The sequence below is a fragment of the Pseudophryne corroboree genome, chromosome 6 (genome assembly GCF_028390025.1).
Source record: "Pseudophryne corroboree isolate aPseCor3 chromosome 6, aPseCor3.hap2, whole genome shotgun sequence".
NCBI classification, from domain to species: Eukaryota; Metazoa; Chordata; class Amphibia; order Anura; family Myobatrachidae; genus Pseudophryne; species Pseudophryne corroboree.
Window position 1 is genome coordinate 710,298,116 of NC_086449.1, and position 21,261 is coordinate 710,319,376.

General features: G+C 47.8%; 1 long non-coding RNA gene across 1 annotated transcript; it reads right to left on the reverse strand.

The window, feature by feature from the left end:
- Positions 1–1,611: 1,611 nt before the first annotated feature.
- LOC134935595 (uncharacterized) lies at positions 1,612–20,474 on the reverse strand. Its single transcript, XR_010180278.1, has 4 exons — positions 20,410–20,474; positions 17,937–18,148; positions 1,902–1,970; positions 1,612–1,828 (listed from the first exon to the last, which is right to left on the reverse strand). It is a non-coding gene; the product is annotated as an uncharacterized LOC134935595 (long non-coding RNA).
- Positions 20,475–21,261: the final 787 nt, after the last annotated feature.

Below are 21,261 nucleotides of genomic sequence, written 5' to 3' on the forward strand. Positions count from 1 at the left end.
ATACCAAAAAATGTTATTGTGTTACAAACATTTGATGTATCCTTCCTTATTTTTTTTTTGTGTGTGCTGGGTGCAGAGGTTTGACCAGGGTCGTTGGCCCGTGTTCTGCTGGAGCGTCGAACAGGGGAGGTAACTGGGGTCTGGCTTGGTGTTGTAGTTCCCGAGCTTGAGCTGACTTGTTGGGATGCCAACACATTAATACTTTGGCTGAGGTTGTGTATGCTCGCATTAAGTTGGTTATTTGTGGCAGTGTGGCTGGTAATAATTTTAGATAAATTTTTGTTAACCAATTGGTTGTGCTGTATTATTTGGATTAGGGCTTGTTGCTGCCGCTGTTGTTCATCTATGATTCTAGATAAATTTGCAAGCATTTGACTGTTGTCCGCCCTAATTTGTTCCATAGAAGTTGCTATTCTTCCAACCTGAACAATCAGTCTGCCTGAGTTCCGACTGATGCGAGGAAGATGATGGGGCAGACTGGCAAGGTGTTGGGTGTGTGTTCAGGTAGGCCGAGTTTTGTGCCTGTTGTGTGGCCCAACTGTTCCAAAAGTCAGGGGACATTTCTTGCTGGGGTGGTGGTGGCATCAATTGGGAGCTAACGGATGCTTGTGGTATGTCCTGCTGCGGGGTTGGCAGGGTAGGATCAATGGGCTACAGGTGTAGTGTGAAGGTAGGCTGCTGGTCAGTTGCCTGCTGGGCATCCTCGACCATGATGGGTGGTTCTGTATGGGGTTGAGAACAGCCACTATTTAGTATAAATAATATATTTTTGCTTGACCAAAACATGGCTTACTTAATAATACTCATGTTGAAAATGTTAGAGTTTGTGTGGTCAAATTAACTAGGAATCTTACCTTTGGAAACACATATGTGCCTTCTAATTTACAAAACTGAATAGTAAAAATAATTTGTAAGTTCTCGGACTCTAAGCCATAATGATTTTGCAAACACGAAGAACTTTCACCATTTTACATTAATGCATTTCAAGATTGTGTATGCCCCTTCCTTTTGTGAACCACACACATTGCAGTAAATGTGGTTTGTTACACACTCATAAATTGATAAAGCCAGTCAGTGGTTTTTTTTTTTAATTAATTTAAATTCTGAAATCTTAAAGAACCATGCAAATGTCTTAAGGTGGCCTATGTTTCGAAATGGAGATGTTGGCCATGGCAATCATTTGGCTTAAAGATTACATTTATGTTTTTTAATGTGTTGTAAATTTTTTGGAAAAAAAATGGTTGCTATGGCCAACATCACATCTGAAAATTAAAACCAAAATAAAACACAAATACCATGTGCTTGTTGTTTGAGATTATTGCCTGGAATAAGAAATGACACAAATATAATTGTATTGACACTACACAAACAGTGGTGCAGCAGAATTAACCAGGAGAAGACCTAAGGATTTGAAAAGACAATGATATGTGCAAGGTGATCAAGGCACAAGTCAAACAGAGACGAACCAAATTGTTAAAGTTTAATTTTACACTTTTTCAGCATAGAACACCTTGCACATATCAGTGGTTTTTCAAATCATTATGCCTTATCCAGGTTAATTCATAGACCACACTGTTTTACTTTTTATTTACAATTATCTTTTATGTTTACTCACCAGACAGCTGAGGTGATTGTGGCTCCTCGCTTTCTGGACTTGCCAAAATTGCCTGTGGTGGCTGGGGCAACACTGCGGAGATGCGCCTCCGGGGTGGTGATGATGAAGCCGCAGACTCAGGCTCAAGCCGACGTGTCTTGCTTGGCCTCCTAGGCACACTCACCGAGCCCTGTGATGTTCGCCTTAGTGGAGGGCGGCTTGCAGAAGAAGAACCTATGTGATAAGAGAAACATTAATATTTGGATCTTCTATGTGTTTGCTGAATGTGATTACAGTGAATTCTTACCTGCATTACCACCATCTGCATCACTTGGCAGTGTTGGCTGTGGACTGGCTGTGGTGCTTCTCTGGCGTACTGTTGAAAAATGTGACAAAACCAAATGAACATACTTTGAATACTCATTGTTATCTGAAATTCCTTATTGTGATGTAAACATCTGGAACCTAATGATAAGAAAACCATTTTATGTTTAATCTGGATTACTTCATTGGGTGTGTATTCTTGAAATCAGATTCTATTACACTAAATAATCCATACCCAAAGCCAAAATATGCACAATATTATGTTTTTATTTTGTTTTAAAAATTTGCAAGAATAAACCACAATATTGCACGCTAAGCTTCCAATTTTTTATCAACAAATACAACACTATTTTATTATTACTACATTTTATTTATAAGGCGCCACATGTGTTTCGCAGCGCCGTACAAAGGACAGTACAGGGGACGAAACATTGCATTACAGTAAATAAATAACAGAAATTGAGCACCACACATTCTCAAGACATAGTACAGCTAAGATGTAAGTATTGAGGGAGTGATCATCGTACTACTAGAGGCTGGTGGTCATAGATGGAGATGAGCCTTTACTAGCAGGATAAAGATGGTCGTTGAGTAGGGGAGAGCTGTGAGTGAAATGTGTTGAGACGAGGGCTTAGATAACAAGAGGAAAGAGGGCCCTGCTCTGAAGAGCTAACAATCTATTGGGGAGGGGCGACAGACAGATGACAAGAGGTGCAGGCAAGTGGGAGGTAGCCTGATGGCAGTATGCAAGCAAAGCTGAGATGTTCACGGCATGAGGCAGGGGGGGTGGAGGCGCGGTTTCAGCTCTGGGTTATGCATCAGAAGGGTACGCTTTGATGAATAGGTGGGTTTTTAGTGCCCGTTTGAAGCTTTGCAAGGTTGGGGAGAGTCTAATAGAGCGGGGGAGTGCGTTCCACTGAAGGGGTGCAGCACGGGCAAAATCCCGAACTCGTGCATGGGAAGCAGTAACCAGGGCGGTGGAGAGGCGACGGTCATTAGTCGACCGTAGGGGGCGGGAGGGAGTATGAAGGGAAAGGAGGTTGGAGATGTAGGGAGCAGTGGAAATAGAGATGGCCTTGTATGTAAGGGTGAGGAGTTTGAAGAGGATTCTGTAGGGGAATGGGAGCCAGTGTAGATTTTGTTGGAGGGGAGTGGTAGATGTGGTGCAGCGTGAGAGGAAGATGAGCCTAGCTGCGGAGTTCAGGACAGATTGGAGGGGAGCAAGATGGGAGCAAGCGAGGCCAGTGAGGAGGAGATTGCAGTAGTCAAGTCGTGAGATGACCAGTGAGTGGATGATGAGTTTAGTTGCACTCTGGGAGAGATATGGCCTGATACGAGCAATGTTGCGTAGCTGGAAACGACAGGATTGTGCCAGAGCTTGGATGTGGGGTGCAAAGGAGAGGGAGGAGTCAAGAGTGACGCCCAGGCAGCGGAGTTGGGGAACGGGGGAGATGGTGGTGTTGTCAACAATGATGGAGATATTGGTCGGGGGTGTTGCTCTGGATGGGGGGGAAGATGATGAGTTCCGTTTTGTCCATGTTGAGCTTTAGAGAGCATTCAGACATCCAGGAGGAGATTGCAGAGAGGCAGCTCGAAACCTGAGAGAGGACAGAGGGGGGACAGATCAGGAGATGAGAGGTAGAGTTGTGTGTCATCAGCATAGAGGTGGTATTGAAGGCCAAATGAGTTAATGAGCGCACCCAGGGAAGAGGTATACAGGGAGAACAGAAGGTGTCCAAGGACAGAACCCTGAGGGACACCAACAGGAAGGATGGAAGGGTGTGAGGTGGTGCTTGAGGCAGACACAGAGAAGGAGCGGTTAGTGAGGTAAGAAGAAAACCAGTCAAGGACAGTGCTAGAGAGGCCAACGTTTTGGAGTGTGCCGAGGAGGAGAGGATGATCTACGGTATCAAAGGCAGCAGAGAGATACAGAAGGATGAGCAGAGAGAAGTGGCCCCTGGATTTGGCCGAAAGCAGGTCATTGGTGACTTTCACCAGGGCAGTCTCAGTTGAGTGGAGTGGGCGAAAGCCAGATTGTAGTGGATCGAGGATGGAGTTGTCAGAGAGGTAGCTTGTGAGACGGCTGTAGACTAGTCGTTCAAGTAATTTGGAGGCGAAAGGGAGAAGAGAGATGGGGCGGTAGTTAGTGGGTGATGAGGGGTCGAGGTTGGGTTTTTTGAGAATAGGTGAGACCAGAGCATGTTTGAATGGTGAGGGGAAGATGCCGGTGGAGAGGGACAGGTTAAAGAGGTGAGCAAGGTGGGAGCAGGCAGTGGGGGAGAGGGAGCGGAGAAGACGGGAGGGGAGGGGGAGGATAAGATGAGGGAGTGGACTTCCTTTTCTGAAGTCGGATGGAAGGAGGACAGGGTGGGATAGATGGAGGGGAGGGATAGAGGGGGCAGGGGGGTAGCAGAGGGGTGACGGCGGGAGATGTCGTGTCGGATATCCTCAATTTTGGAGATGAAGAAGGAGGCAAAGTCAGTGGCAGTGAGGGAGGATGGGAGGGGGGGAGGAGGGGGGCGAAGGAGAGTGTTGAAAGTTTCAAAGAGACGGCGTGGACAGGAGGACTGAGAAGAGATGAGTGCTTGGAAAAAGGATTGCTTGGCGAGGGAAAGAGCAGAGCTGTAGGAGGAGAGAATAAACTTGAAATGGAGGAAGTCCGCCAGAGAGTGAGATCTCCTCTAGGAGCGTTCAGCGGAGCATGAGCATTTTTGTAAGAAACGTGTTAGTTTGGTCTGCCAGGGTTGGGGTTTGGAGCGGCGGAGGGGGACAGAGGAGAGGGGAGCCACAGAGTCGAGAGCAGTGGTTAGGGAAGAGTTATAGAAGGTGGCTGCCTGGTTGGGACAAGTCATAGTGGAAAGAGGAGAGAGGAAAGTCTCGAGGGAGGACATGAAAGTGGGGTTGAGAGACCCAAGATTGCGTCTGGTGGTGGTGGGTCTGGGCGTGGAGAGGAGGAGGGAGGATGAGAGGGTGAAAGAAAGCAGATGGTGGTCAGAGAGAGGGAAGGGAGAGTTTGAGAAATCAGAGAGATCACATCGGTGGGTGAAGACAAGGTCGAGGGAGTGGCCGAGATTGTGGGTAGCGGTGGAGGTCCATTGAGAAAGTCCAAAGGAGGTGGAAAGGGCGAGAAGATTAGTGGAAGCGGCATTAGTGATGTCAGTAGGGATGTTAATGTCACCGAGGATGACAGAGGGGAGGTCGGAGGAGAGAAAGTGGGGAAGCCAGACAGCAAAGTTGTCAAGGAAAGGTGAACTAGCCTAAAAAATCAGCATAAAAAAAAAAATTGGCCAAAAAAATATGCATAAAAAAAAAAAAAAAAAAAAAAGGACAACACACCATAAACAGAAATACCAAAATAAAAAATATTTGTAATAAATGTATAAAAAAAATATCAGTTATAGACAAGCTGGATCTCTGATTATGTATTAGAACTACACATACCAGCATGCACTGCAACAGATGTAGCATTCACTATTAACAAAACTGTGGCAATGCATGATGGGACTTGTAGTTTGCCAACACCTGTAGAACCATAGGTTGCCCAGGCCTGCACGACTTCACCAACACAATATAACAATTAAAAAACTGACAATCAGAATTAGCAGGATTACATTTTTAAGCAAAAAATAAAAACTTTTCAATTTTTAATAAAATACTCACCATCCTGCCTTGGCCGGTCAGAATCCCGGACATGAGTCGCACCAACCACTTCGGGTGGAATAAGGGAACGCACAGGCTCCTCCCAATCCCGATAAGAAGCACGGAAGGGGTGTCCACCCCCGGTTTGGCGGGCTGATTTGGCCTCCTTGGCCATCTTTGCCTTGACACGGTGCTTGATATCATAAAAGCGCTTGCGACACGTGTCCTCAGTCCGCCTCACCACACCCTCACTATTCACTGCCGCAATGACTTTACCCCACAGTACAGACTTCCTACGTGTGGACACCTTGGCAGCATCCTGGCCAAACAATTGCCGATGATGCCTCATCAGCTCCCGCACCAAAGCCATGTTTTCAGCATAGCTGAATTTCACATTGCGCCCAGTCTTGGTAGTGGTGCGTGGCTGCGGAGCCACAACACCATCACTATCACTGGAGAACGCAGCAACAGGCACCCCCTCCACCTCACTAACCCCCTCCACCTCACTAACCCCCTCCACCTCACTCACCTCCTCCCTCTCACTCACCTCCTCCCTCTCACTCACCTCCTCCCTCTCACTCACCTCCTCCCTCTCACTCACCTCCTCCCTCTCACTCACCTCCTCCCTCTCACTCACCTCCTCCACCACACTGACTGAGACATAATCCCGACAAACTACAAATAACAGAGAAAAAAAAACAGAAAAACACACTCCTCCACTACCACTACACACCCAACACACACACACACACACACACACACACTCAAACAATGACAATAGACTTGAAAAAAAAAAAAACAAGGACAAAAAAGTAGACAAACTTTGAAAAAACTACACAACAAGTATGACAAGACTACTTACACACACAGTACAGCACTCAACAATCGAAAAAATACACTCCAAATCCACCAAACACTCCACCAAACTCACCGACTCCTAACACACCTTCCTCTCTCCTCTCCACTAGCTAAACCCACGAGGTGCGGACGGTTTGGGGCGGTTTTATAGTAATGTGCACAGACACTCCTCCATCACGAATCAAACCAATCACGGACGAGTGACAAAAACGAAACTTAGGAAAAAAAACGCGGCCGTCAACGGACAAACACTGCCGTAACCGACATGTGACGCAGTCGTAACAAAAATCTCAGAACACGGCCGACAAACCTCAAAATCGGCCGCATTCTACCTTACAAAACCACGAATGACATCGACATCGAAAAAAAAAAATACAAATACGACAGCTTAGTAAATGAGGTGTAACAAATTAAAAAAGTTGCACAAATACACTTTCGATGTCATTCGTGATGATTCTCAATCCAAATCGGTACGAATACGAATCTTAGTAAATATACCCCACAGTGTCTAGTTAGACAGTCAATAGATAGACACCATATGTTAGACAGACATTAGGTCGACAGGGTCAAAAGGTCGACATGAAAAAGGTAGACAGTACAAAAGATCAACAGGTCAGAAGGTCGACATGGTCAAAAGGTCGACATAAAAAAGATAGACAATTTTTTTTTAATGTAACATGTTTTTGGACTATTTCATACTTTCTCTATCCATGTCTGCATAGAGTTGGTTATAAACCTTGTGGCGAGCCACCATGCCCAAAGCGTGATGAGCGAATGCCTTTCTACAATTGGGGAGCCCAGATGACAAAACTATCCACACAAACCACAAAAATTGCAAAAAACATGTCGACCCTTTTCATGTCGACCATTTTCATGTCGACCTTTTGACCCCATTGACCTTTTTCGTGTCGACCGTTTTAACCCTGTCGACTTAATGTCTGTCTAACACATGGTGTCTATCTATTGACTGTCTAACTAGACACTATCTATCTTTCATACCGGAACCTTCTCTTCCTGGGTAATCACTGATTTCTAGAACTTCATGAACAACATTGTCAACTCCTTCACTTTCAGAGTTATCTGACATGAAATATCAGTAAATGTATGTAACATAATTATTTAAGCCATAGAGGTAAAGAAGATCAAACTGAAAAAGAGGACAATATGTTATGTCTATCAATGGACCGGCCACAAAAATGTCTACTTAACCTAAGGTCTGAGGACGCCAAAAGAACACAGGAGGAATATTGAAATGGGAAGTCCAAGGCTCACACTTAAGAAAGAAAATAAACTTCTGTAGGAGTCACCTAGAATGCTAGTCGTGTAGTCCATGATATAAGAGTGCCAAATCTCGTCTATGATCTGCTGGATATCAGGGACTTCCATATACTGTACTTCCAATATGCCACATGCTGATAGGTGGCTGTTGATACTACTGTATGTGTCTGATCAACTTAAGTTGGGGATGTGCGGTGTCCTAAAAACACTATGTCTAGGGAGCTGGGGATAGGGTGGGTAGTGTATGTCTCTGGGCAAAGGTGGTAGTGTGTATATTTCTGGGGGTAGGGTGGGTAGTATATGTCTCTGGTGCCAAGGGGTAGTGTAGGTAAAGTATGTTTCTGTGGGGTAGTGTGGGTAGTATATGTCTCCAGGGCCAAGGCAGGGTGATGATTTCTGCCTGTTGCCTCTAGTTGTAGTGATGTGAATGGTCAGTCACCTACTGCTGCTGCCCTGCTGGGGAGGAGAAGAGGAAAAGTTGTGTTGGGTCAGCAGAGAAATTAGGTCCTAACTGAGCACATAGCAGCAGGCAGCACTGGTGGGGTATATGTTGCCGCTGTGCCTGGCTAACTGCACCTGTGGAAGTGCCCACTAGCCAGAGCAGATGACAGTTTACAGTTTACATTCCACAGTGGAATGCAAATCCCTGAAGAGCTGCAGCCATCTCAGCAGACATAACTCCATCTCCCACTTGATTTATGCCACGCCTCCCAGTGATGTCACATCACACCTCCCGGTGATGTCATATAGACCCCCTGACAGACAGATGAACCACAGCTGGACTCCACAATAGGAGTACCATAACAAAAACAACGATAACAGTGCAGCAGTGGCCTCAAGGCCTGTAAACAATAACATTTATTAAAAAACATGGGTATAGAGATAATAGCTATAAAACAATTAGCTATGTAGCAGCATACATTTGGAAGTCCTTAAAAATAAATATGACAGCAGATAGAGTCAGGTACAGTATACTCTGTAAATAAGTTCCTTATCCTCCAATTGTCCTGTTAGTTGATAATGTAAATATACCTGAAAATAAGAATTTACTTACCGATAATTCTATTTCTCGTAGTCCGTAGTGGATGCTGGGGACTCCGTAAGGACCATGGGGAATAGCGGCTCCGCAGGAGACTGGGCACATCTAAAGAAAGCTTTAGGACTATCTGGTGTGCACTGGCTCCTCCCCCTATGACCCTCCTCCAAGCCTCAGTTAGGATACTGTGCCCGGACGAGCGTACACAATAAGGTAGGATCTTGAATCCCGGGTAAGACTCATACCAGCCACACCAATCACACCGTACAACTTGTGATCTGAACCCAGTTAACAGCATGATAACAGAGGAGCCTCTAGAAAAGATGGCTCACTACAGCAATAACCCGATTTTTTGGAAACAATAACTATGTACCAGTATTGCAGACAATCCGCACTTGGGATGGGCGCCCAGCATCCACTACGGACTACGAGAAATAGAATTATCGGTAAGTAAATTCTTATTTTCTCTAACGTCCTAAGTGGATGCTGGGGACTCCGTAAGGACCATGGGGATTATACCAAAGCTCCCAAACGGGCGGGAGAGTGCGGATGACTCTGCAGCACCAAATGAGAGAACTCCAGGTCCTCCTCAGCCAGGGTATCAATTTTGTAGAATTTTACAAACGTATTTGCTCCTGACCAAGTAGCTGCTCGGCAAAGTTGTAAAGCCGAGACCCCTCGGGCAGCCGCCCAAGATGAGCCCACCTTCCTTGTGGAGTGGGCATTTACAGATTTTTGGCTGTGGCAGGCCTGCCACCGAATGTGCAAGCTGAATTGTACTACAAATCCAACGAGCAATAGTCTGCTTAGAAGCAGGAGCACCCAGCTTGTTGGGTGCATACAGGATAAACAGCGAGTCAGTTTTCCTGACTCCAGCCGTCCTGGAAACATATATTTTCAGGGCCCTGACAACGTCTAGCAACTTGGAGTCCTCCAAGTCCCTAGTAGCCGCAGGCACCACAATAGGTTGGTTCAGGTGAAACGCTGAAACCACCTTAGGGAGAAACTGAGGACGAGTCCTCAATTCCGCCCTGTCCGAATGGAAAATCAGATAAGGGCTTTTACAGGATAAAGCCGCCAATTCTGACACGCGCCTGGCCCAGGCCAGGGCCAACAACATGACCACTTTCCATGTGAGATATTTTAACTCCACAGATTTAAGTGGTTCAAACCAATGTGACTTTTGGAACCCAAAAACTACATTGAGATCCCAAAGTGCCACTGAAGGCACAAAAGGAGGCTGTATATGCAGTACCCCTTTTACAAACGTCTGAACTTCAGGGACTGAAGCTAGTTCTTTTTGGAAGAAAATTGACAGGGACGAAATTTTAACCTTAATGGACCCCAATTTCAGGCCCATAGACACTCCTGTTTGCAGGAAATGTAGGAAACGACCCAGTTGAATTACCTCCGTCGGGCCTTACTGGCCTCGCACCACGCAACATATTTTTCGCCAAATGCGGTGATAATGTTTTGCGGTTACATCCTTCCTGGCTTTGATCATGATAGGGATGACTTCATCCGGAATGCCTTTTCAGGATCCGGCGTTCAACCGCCATGCCGTCAAACACAGCCGTGGTAAGTCTTGGAACAGACAGGGTCCTTGCTGGAGCAGGTCCCTTCTTAGAGGTAGAGGTCACGGATCCTTCGTGAGCATCTCTTGAAGTTCCGGTTACCAAGTCCTTCTTGGCCAATCCGGAGCCACGAATATAGTGCTTACTCCTCTCCATCTTATCAATCTCAGTACCTTGGGTATGAGAGGCAGAGGAGGGAACACATACACTGACTGGTACACCCACGGTGTTACCAGAACGTCTACAGCTATTGCCTGAGGGTCCCTTGACCTGGCGCAATACCTGTCGAGTTTTTCCCAACGGTTTATAATCATGTGGAAGACTTCTGGGTGAAGTCCCCACTCTCCCGGGTGGAGGTCGTGCTGAGGAAGTCTGCTTCCCAGTTGTCCACTCCCGGAATGAATACTGCTGACAGTGCTATCACATGATTTTCCGCCCAGCGAAGAATCCTTGCAGCTTCTGCCATTGCCCTCCTGCTTCTTGTGCCACCCTGTCTGTTTACGTGGGTGACTGCCGTGATGTTGTCCGACTGGATCAACACCGGCTGACCTTGAAGCAGAGGACTTGCTAAGCTTAGAGCATTGTAAATGGCCCTTAGCTTCAGGATATTTATGTGAAGTGATGTCTCCAGACTTGACCATAAGCCCTGGATATTCCTTCCCTGTGTGACTGCTCCCCAGGCTGGCATCCGTGGTCACCAGGACCCAGTCCTGAATGCCGAATCTGCGGCCCTCTAGAAGATGAGCACTCTGCAACCACCACAGGAGGGACACCCTTGTCCTTGGTGACAGGGTTATCCGCTGATGCATCTGAAGATGCGACCCGGACCATTTGTCCAGCAGGTCCCACTGGAAAGTTCTTGCGTGGAATCTGCCGAATGGGATTGCTTCTTAGGAAGCCACCATTTTACCCAGAACCCTTGTGCATTGATGCACTGAGACTTGGCTCGGTTTTAGGAGGTTCCTGACTAGCTCGGATAACTCCCTGGCTTTCTCCTCCGGGAGAAAAGCCTTTTTCTGGACTGTGTCCAGGATCATCCCTAGGAACAGAAGACAAGTCGTCGGAACCAGCTGCGATTTTGGAATATTGAGAATCCAATCGTGCTGCCGCAACACTACCTGAAATAGTGCTACACCGACCTCCAACTGTTCCCTGGATCTTACCCTTATCAGGGAATCGTCCAAGTAAAGGATAACTAAAATTCCCTTCCTTCGAAGGAATATCATCATTTCGGCCATTACCTTGGTAAAGACCCGGGGTGCCGTGGACCATCCATACGGCAGCGTCTGAACTGATAGTGACAGTTCTGTACCATAAACCTGAGGTACCCTTGATGAGAAGGGTAAATTTTGACATGAAGGTAAGCATCCTTGATGTCCCGAGACACCATGTAGTCCCCTTCTTCCAGGTTCGCAATCACTGCTCTGAGTGACTCAATCTTGAATTTGAACCTCTGTATGTAAGTGGTCAAAGATTTTAGATTTAGAATCGGTCTCACCGAGCCGTCCGGCTTCGGTACCACAACAGTGTGGAATAATACCCCGTTCCCTGTTGCAGGAGGGGTACCTTGTTATCACCTGCTGGGAATACAGCTTGTGAATGGCTTCCAAAACAGTCTCCCTGTCAGAAGGAGACATCGGTAAAGCCGACTTTAGGAAACGGCGAGGGGGAGACGTCTCGAATTCTAATTTGTACCCCTGAGATATCACCTGAAGGATCCAGGGGTCTACTTGCGAGTGAGCCCACTGCGCGCTGAAATTCATTGAGACGGGCCCCCCACCGTGCCTGATTCTGCTTGTAAAGCCCCAGCGTCATACTGAGGGCTTGGCAGAGGCGGGAGAGGGTTTCTGTTCCTGGGAACTGGCTGATTTCTGCAGCCTTTTTCCTCTCCCTCTGTCACGGGGCAGAAATGAGGAATCTTTTGCCCGCTTGTCCACGAAAAGACTGCGCCTGATAATACGGCGTCTTCTCATGTTGAGAGGCGACCTGGGGTACAAACGTGGATTTCCCAGCTGTTGCCGTGGCCACCAGGTCTGAAAGACCGACCCCAAATAACTCCTCCCTTTAATAAGGCAATACTTCCAAATGCCGTTTGGAATACGCATCACCTGACCACTGACGTGTCCATAACCCTCTACTGGTAGAAATGGACAACGCACTTTGACTTGATGCCAGTCGGCAAATATTCCGCTGTGCATCACGCATATATAGAAATGCATCTTTTAAATGCTCTATAGGCAAAAATATACTGTCCCTATCTAGGGTATCAATATTTTCAGTCAGGGAATCCGACCACGCCAACCCAGCACTGCACAACCAGGCTGAGGCGATTGCTGGTCGCAGTATAACACCAGTATGTGTGTAAATACATTTTAGGATACCCTCCTGCTTTCTATCAGCAGGATCCTTAAGGGCGGCCATCTCAGGAGAGGGTAGAGCCCTTACAAGCGTGTGAGCGCTTTATCCACCCTAGGGGGTGTTTCCCAACGCACCCTAACCTCTGGCGGGAAAGGATATAATGCCAATAACATTTTAGAAATTATCAGTTGTTATCGGGGGAAAACCACGCATCATCACACACCTCATTTAATTTCTCAGATTCAGGAAAACTACAGGTAGTTTTTCCTCACCGAAACATAATACCCCTTTTTGGTGGTACTCGTATTATCAGAAATGTGTAAAAACATTTTTCATTGCCTCAATCATGTAACGTGTGGCCCTACTGGAAGTCACATTTGTCTCTTCACCGTCGACACTGGAGTCAGTATCCGTGTCGGCGTCTATATCTGCCATCTGAGGTAACGGGCGCTTTAGAGCCCCTGACGGCCTATGAGACGTCTGGACAGGCACAAGCTGAGTAGCCGGCTGTCTCATGTCAACCACTGTCTTTTATACAGAGCTGACACTGTCACGTAATTCCTTCCAACAGTTCATCCACTCAGGTGTCGACCCCCTAGGGGGTGACATCACTATTACAGGCAATCTGCTCCGTCTCCACATCATTTTTCTCCTCATACATGTCGACACAAATGTACCGACATACAGCACACACACAGGGAATGCTCTGATAGAGGACAGGACCCCACTAGCCCTTTGGGGAGACATAGGGAGAGTTTGCCAGCACACACCAGAGCGCTATATATATACAGGGATAACATTATATAAGTGTTTTTCCCCTTATAGCTGCTGTATCTTTAATACTGCGCGTAATTAGTGCCCCCCTTTCTTTTTTAACCCTTTCTGTAGTGTAGTGACTGCAGGGGAGAGACAGGGAGCTTCCCTCCAACGGAGTTGTGAGGGAAAATGGCGCCAGTGTGCTGAGGAGATAAGGCCGCCGATAAGGGGGCGGAGCCTATCTCCCGTTTTTCTAAGTATTTTGGCAGGGGTTAAATGCATCCATATAGCCCAGGAGCTATATGTGATGCATTTTTTGCCATCCAAGGTGTTTATTATTGCGTCTCAGGGCGCCCCCCCCCCAGCGCCCTGCACCCTCAGTGACCGGAGTGTGAAGTGTGCTGAGAGCAATGGCGCACAGCTGCAGTGCTGTGCGCTACCTTGTTGAAGACAGGACGTCTTCTGCCGCCGATTTTCCGGACCTCTTCTGCCTTCTGGCTCTGTAAGGGGGCCGGCGGCGCGGCTCTGGGACCCATCCAGGCTGGGCCTGTGATCCTCCCTCTGGAGCTAATGTCCAGTAGCCTAAGAAGCCCAATCCACTCTGCACGCAGGTGAGTTCGCTTCTTCTCCCCTTAGTCCCTCGATGCAGTGAGCCTGCTGCCAGCAGGTCTCACTGAAAATAAAAAACCTAAACTAAAACTTTCACTAAGAAGCTCAGGAGAGCCCCTAGTGTGCACCCTTCTCGTTCGGGCACAAAGATCTAACAGAGGCTTGGAGGAGGGTCATAGGGGGAGGAGCCAGTGCACACCAGATAGTCCTAAAGCTTTCTTTAGATGTGCCCAGTCTCCTGCGGAGCCGCTATTCCCCATGGTCCTTACGGAGTCCCCAGCATCCACTTAGGACGTTAGAGAAATTAGGAGTATGGCCCTGTAGATATTCAAAAGTTATCAAGCATAGGGTAACTTTTTACCAGTTCGATGAGGACAGTGCTAAGTTCCTGATTTAGCAATCAGGATAAATGCACAGTGGATGGCTCCCACTTGGACACAGCAAATTCCGTACTAGTTCCAAGTTAGGAGGTAGAGCCAGGGCAAGGTTTCTCGGCACCCTAGGCAAAATTTCTGCCTACACCCCCCCCCCCCCCCCCCCCATCCTCCCGGCCCTCCCCTTTCCCTGTTGCTTGGACAGTGGAGTGATCACGTTATCTAGAGGCTGTGTTAACAGTATGTTGATCCTCCTGAAGCAGCCAAATAACAGCAAAAGATAACCTGACAAATATTATATTAAATGCTCACAAGTTAAAAAGCATCCAGCCCCACATCCATATATAGTATAATACCACAGTCTGTAGTTTTATACAGTATCATAGATAGGCACCAGGGTTGTAACTAGAACTTTGTGGCAGTGACGTGCGGTGAGGTCATTGGCTGGGGAGGCACTGAGATATTTTTTTTTTTATATATATATATATATATATATATATATATATATATATATATATATATATATATATATATATATATATATATATATATATATATATATATATATATATATATATAGCAACGGATTGGCACTCACCCTTCACGATACACAGGACCCTGGTGCCTTCTGGAATCTGTAGTACATACAACAACTCCTAGCAAGCAGCGGCACTCAGGGATGAAAACTCATAGGATTTCCAAGAAAATGGTGTTTATTCCATAGTGAAGCAAAAAACAGATCCAACGTTTCGGGGTGCTACCACCCCTTTGACAAGGTGGACGAATCTGAATATTGACGAAACGCGTTGGTACTGCTGTACCTGAACCTCCTATAAGGACAGATAAGCCTAATATACATTTATTTCTTGTACGTTTGCATTGTTACTATTTGTATGGTCTATATGAAAAATATTTGACGTACCAGTTTTCCATGTGGACAGATAAGCCTGATTGAATTTTATATCTTGTACGCTCACACTTCTACCATTTGTTTTTATGTGTTGTATTAAAATCTGTAAAAACCTTTTATCCCTGGCTGTGGATTTTAAATTATGGGATTTGTTCATCCCTATAAGGTTTTTTATATACAACCATATTTTTGCTGATTAATGGTATAAAAACGGTACGCGCTATGTTATATTTCCTTTATCTCTTTTATGTACCAATATTGGTCTCGTGACCGAAGAGAAATACATGCCCCAGATAAGTAGTGTCCACTTTTCCTTTCACATTGGGTATACACTATATTTATTTATCTAGACACTAGAAGGCGCCCTTATCTCTATTTTTTAAATATATATATATATATATATATATATATATATATATATATATATATATATACATACATACATACATACATACATACATATACACACACACACACACACACACACACACACACACACACACATACATATACAGTGGTCGAAGTGTACATTTTGAAGTGGGGGTATGGAAAAGTGAAGGTTGCAATTATGCGCGCGCCTCCGGAAGAGGGGGTGTGGCCACTCAAATGGGGGCGTGTCCTTCAGTGTATTAGGACCCCTTATACTATCTAGAAATTCACATTACAGCACACGGAATGAGCCGAAATTCACACTACAGCACATGGTATGAACCAAAATTCACACTACAGCACATGGTATGATCCGAAATTCATATTTTACCACACAGTATGAGCCGAAATTCACATTACAGCACACCGTATGAGCCGAAATTCACATTACAGCACACAGTATGAGCCGAAATTCACATTACAGCACACGGTATGAGCCGAAATTCACATTACAGCACACGGTATTGTTATGATTCCCGTACTCCAGACCAGAGGAGATCGTATGGCTGAGGTCAGAGTACTGGGAAGATATGCTGGTTGTGGGAGCAGGAAAGCCTAGTAACCCCTGGCGCCCTAACTCCGTTGTCTCGCCCGTGTTATCAGAAATCCCCTGCGAGACTATGGTTGCTTGAGCCCATGGCAGCCGCGTTCGAAGGGCGGATTATGTCTGCCCAACCCCGATGCCCCCTCAGGTCTTAATGGGAGACAAAGGGAAATCCGAGACAGGGTGATAACAAGGGGCCCTCTGACTAAGCAACCAGGCCAGGGGTTACAAGCTAACTAACTAAATCAAAAGGTATGTGCGGACTAGCCGCCAGGGAAAAGGACAACCAAAGATCCACTGATCCGTTACTCCTATCCAGCACCGCTGGATACCAGAGTGGATCAGGGAGAGCGGAATCCTCCGCAAAAGCTCCAGGACACAAATATACTAAATAATAAACAGTAAGCGGACAAGCCGCAACACACGGCTGCGCCGTGACTCACGAACACCACAGGATGTTAAAGGTGCTCAGTCAGACTCCAGGAAAAGATGACAAATCTCTGAGTACAGGACCACTGAGGACAGGAACAACCGGCTTGAGCAGGACTGGATACTTTCTGCAACTGACATAGGCAAACAGGAAGCTGCCGACACCGACTTTCAGAACTGGAGGACAGGCAGAATCCACTGGAACTCAGGGTAGGACACGGGATCAGACACAGGGACTGACACAGGAATCCACACAGGGACTGACACAGGAATCCACACAGGGACTGACAAGAACCAGCTCAAACTTAAAGCAGACTGCAAACCAAGGAATATCACCAGCGTCTGTGAACTGCAATCAGCCAGCATATAACAGAGAGGCCTAATTAATAATCCAGAGCAGCTGGCCTATTGCATGATTCCAGCTGACAAGATGCAATTAGCAGCCAGGTGAGGCTGAACACATGGAACAAGCTGCAATTACACAGACTAACCAGCGGCAGCAGACAAGAGCATACTAAAACAGAGCAACAGGAAATCCAGGCATGCAAGACAACTTAATAAACATAAAATAGAAATGAACCACTACCTGTGGTTCATAACAGGGGTGAGCTCCGAGCACCCCATGATACCCACGGGGAACATAAACAGAAGTATAACATGAAATACAGAACAAAACTGCAAAACAGGAATGAGCCACAGCCGTGGCTCATAACAGGTATGAGCCGAAATTCACATTACAGCACACAGTATGAGCCGAAATTCACATTACAGCACACGGTATGAGCCAAAATTCATATTTTACTACACAGTATGAGCCGAAATTCACATTACAGCACACGGTATGAGCCGAAATTCACGTTACAGAACACGCTATGACCCAAAATTTCAGATTTTACCACACTGTATGAGCCGAAATTCACATTATAGCACACGGTATGACCCGAAATTCACATTACAGCATACGGTATGAGCCAAAATTCTGATTTTACCACATGGTATGAGCCGAAATTCACATTATAGCATATGGTATGAGCCGAAATTCACATTATAGCAAACGGTATGACCCACAAATCAGGGACAGGGAGAGAGAGTGACAGCAAGGACTGAGAGAGTGACAGCAGGGACTGAGAGAGTGACAGCAGGGACTGAGAGCGTGACAGCAGGGACTGAGAGCGTGACAGCAGGGACTGAGAGCGTGACAGCAGGGACTGAGAGCAACATTACCTGATATGTGCAGCGGAGGTGCGGAAGGGACTGTGGTTGTCGGTGGCGGATGAGCCCATGGTCTGCGGGGGATGCGGCGGTACTAAGCTGTCCTTCTACGCTGAGGCGTTGATGTCCCTCTGACCACCGCCAGTTGTGGTCTGCAGTGGTCAGCTTTCAATGGCGGTGCAGCGTGCAGAAGTGAGCGCTGGTCAGCGGTGGGAGGCAGGCAGCTGTGATATAAATATATCATTTTTTTACATTTATTTTATTTATTTTTCCCTGTCCCTGCGTCCAAGTGATCTGGGGGTGAGCTGGAGTCCAAGTGATCTTGCCCAGATCACTTGGACTGCAGCTCACCCCCAGATCACTTGGACTGCAGCTCACCCCCAGATCACTTGGACTGCAGCTCGCCCCCAGATCACTTGGACTGCAGCTCGCCCCCAGATCACAAGGGGGGGAGCTGCAGTCCAAGTGATCTGGGGGTGAGCTGCCCAGACACTTGCCACCAAGCACAACTCCCCCCACCCCTCGCCTTAGTGGTCCTGGTTCCTCAGTCCCGGAGGAAGCAGATGCTGCCGGAGATGCTGAGGGTACGGAAATAGAGGTAACAGCGCTGCCTGTTGTCTCCGAAGCTGCCGCTGCTGTAGGCAACTCCAACATCGGGAGGCGCGGGGTCAGCAGGGAGGGAGGGGATAGGGAGACGTGGGGTGGGAAGGAGGGGATAGGGAGACGTGGGGTGGGTGGGAGGGGATAGGGAGACGTGGGGTGGGTGGGAGGGGATAGGGAGACGCGGGGCAGCAGGGAGGGAGGGGATAGGGAGACGTGGGGTGGGAGGGAGGGGATAGGGAGACACGGGGTGGGAGGGGATAGGGAGATGCAGGGTGGGAGGGAGGAGATAGGGAGGCGCGGGGCGGCAGGGAGGGAGGGGATAGCGAGACGCGGGGCGGCAGGGAGGGGATAGTGAGACGCGGGGTGCGAGGGAGGGGATAGGGAGACGCGGGGCGGCAGGGAGGGAGGGGATAGCGAGACGCGGGGCGGCAGGGAGGGGATAGTGAGACGCGGGGTGGGAGGGAGAGGATAGGGAGATGCGGGGCAGCAGGGAGGGAGGGGATAGGGAGGCGCGGGGAGGGAGGGGATAGCGAGACGCGGGGCGGCAGTGAGGGGATAGTGAGACGCGGGGTGGGAGGGAGAGGATAGGGAGACGCGGGGCGGCAGGGAGGGAGGGGATAGGGAGGCGCAGGGCGGCGGGGAGGGAGGGGATAGCAATACCCGGGGCGGCGGGGAGGGGATAGTGAGACGCGGGGTGCGAGGGAGGGGATAGGGAGACGCAGGGCGGCAGGGAGGGAGGGGATAGGGAGGCGCGGGCGGCGGGGAGGGAGGGGATAGGGAGGCGCGGGGAGGGAGGGGATAGGGAGACGCGGGGCGGCAGTAAGGGGATAGTGAGACGCGATGTGGGAGGGAAGGGAAACGCGGGGCGGCAGGGAGGGAGGGGATAGGGAGGCGCGGGGAGGGAGGGGATAGCGAGACGCGGGGCGGCAGTGAGGGGATAGTGAGACGCGGGGTGGGAGGGAGAGGATAGGGAGACGCGGGGCGGCAGGGAGGGAGGGGATAGGGAGGCGCGGGGCGGCAGGGGATAGGGAGACTTCTCTTGCCTTTCAGATGCTCCAATTAAATATATTTTACAAAAAAAAATAATATTTTGATAAGTAAGCCCAGACCAGGGGCGGCCACGGCGAGGGTCTAGCCTGCCACAGCCGTCAGTCACCTCACCTACGCCAGTGTGTTGATTTCCCTGCTCCATGTCTCTAACAGAAATAGACGGAGCTGCGCGTATGAGAAAGCAGGTCAGGAGACGGGCGCCACACAAGCGCACGGCATGTTCGTGCTGACGGCGCCTAGGATGCGTGTTAGGCTGTCAGTGTGGGCGGCGCCCGTCTCCTGACCTGCTCTCTCATACGCGCAGCTCCGTCTATTTCTGTTAGAGACATGGAGCAGGGAAATCAACACACTGGCGTAGGTGAGGAGACTGACGGCTGTGGCAGGCTAGACCCTCAAGCGGCCGCCCCTGGTCTGGGCTTACTTATCAAAATATTTTTTTTTTGTTAAATATTTTTAATTGGAGCATGCCGCCCTCCAGTGGCCAGCGCCCATAGGCAGCTGCCTAAAGCTGCCTAATGGTAGCGCCGGCCCTGGGTAGAGCCGGTTGAGGATTGCATAGAAGTCTTTATATTGCAAGTGCTGCTGACAAGGTAGGTGACAGTTTACATATTTTATATGTGTATTGTAAGGAGATCAAGGTAGGGGTGTCCTCTCCTGGGATAGTTGGGCATTTCTAAACACACAGCAGCCAGGAAACGACACACACATTTCTGTGCAGTCTAGCTGTAGCTACAGTAGTTTTATTGTGCGGTACCGAAAACAGAAAAATAAATCCTAACCCATCTGGGCACTAACTAAACAAATACAGTAGGTTCCCTCAGAGTGTACTTACCACAAACACATGCATATGCACAGTGCTCAAGGTCAGAACATCACAGCATGCTACCTGTTCCCCCATGTAGTGAGACACTGAGAAAAGCACTGGCACGCCTTTATTAGCCTCCTACAGGTGCAAGCACTAATTAGCCTATTGTCGGGCTGAAGACTCGAAATGGGCCTAATGGATGGCACAGTTGTATGTACTGTCTGTTTGTAATATCTCATGTCTATGCACTGTACTGTAAAAGGCTTGTTTAAACTTATTTACAAAAGTACACTCTAGGATCTTTATATTCCCGTCTCTCTGTCTTCCCCCATCCTCCAACCCCTTAAATGTACAGTGCTGTACTTACTACTTATATAAGGAATATGGGACTGTTGTTGCAACTTTGCAGTGTATTTTGTTCCAGCTGTGTAATGTATTGCATTTACATGCACCGCTTCCATTCCACCCATATGTAACAACGTATTTCATCAGCATAAAAAGTACATTGGGCACAAAATAAAGATAGTGCAAGGTTTAAATAGCACTACTTGAGAAGCGTAAGACTTGAGAATCAATCTACAGATAAACATAGAGAAGAACACATGTACAATATAGCAATATTATCTTCACCATATGGGCAAAAGTATTCTGATGCGGTTTGTGCCACTGTCAACTGGACTTCATCAGAAGAGAAACTATCAAGTAATGGTGAGACCCCTAGAGCAGGGGTGGCCAACCAGTCAGTGACAAAGAGCCAAAAAGCCTTGTTAGGTACGTCAAAGAGCCGACATCAAGCCGATGGCACACATGCAAAAATGGAATGTGGCCTTGTGCCTGCTAGACCACACCCCTGGTATAAAATACATTGAAAAAGCCAGA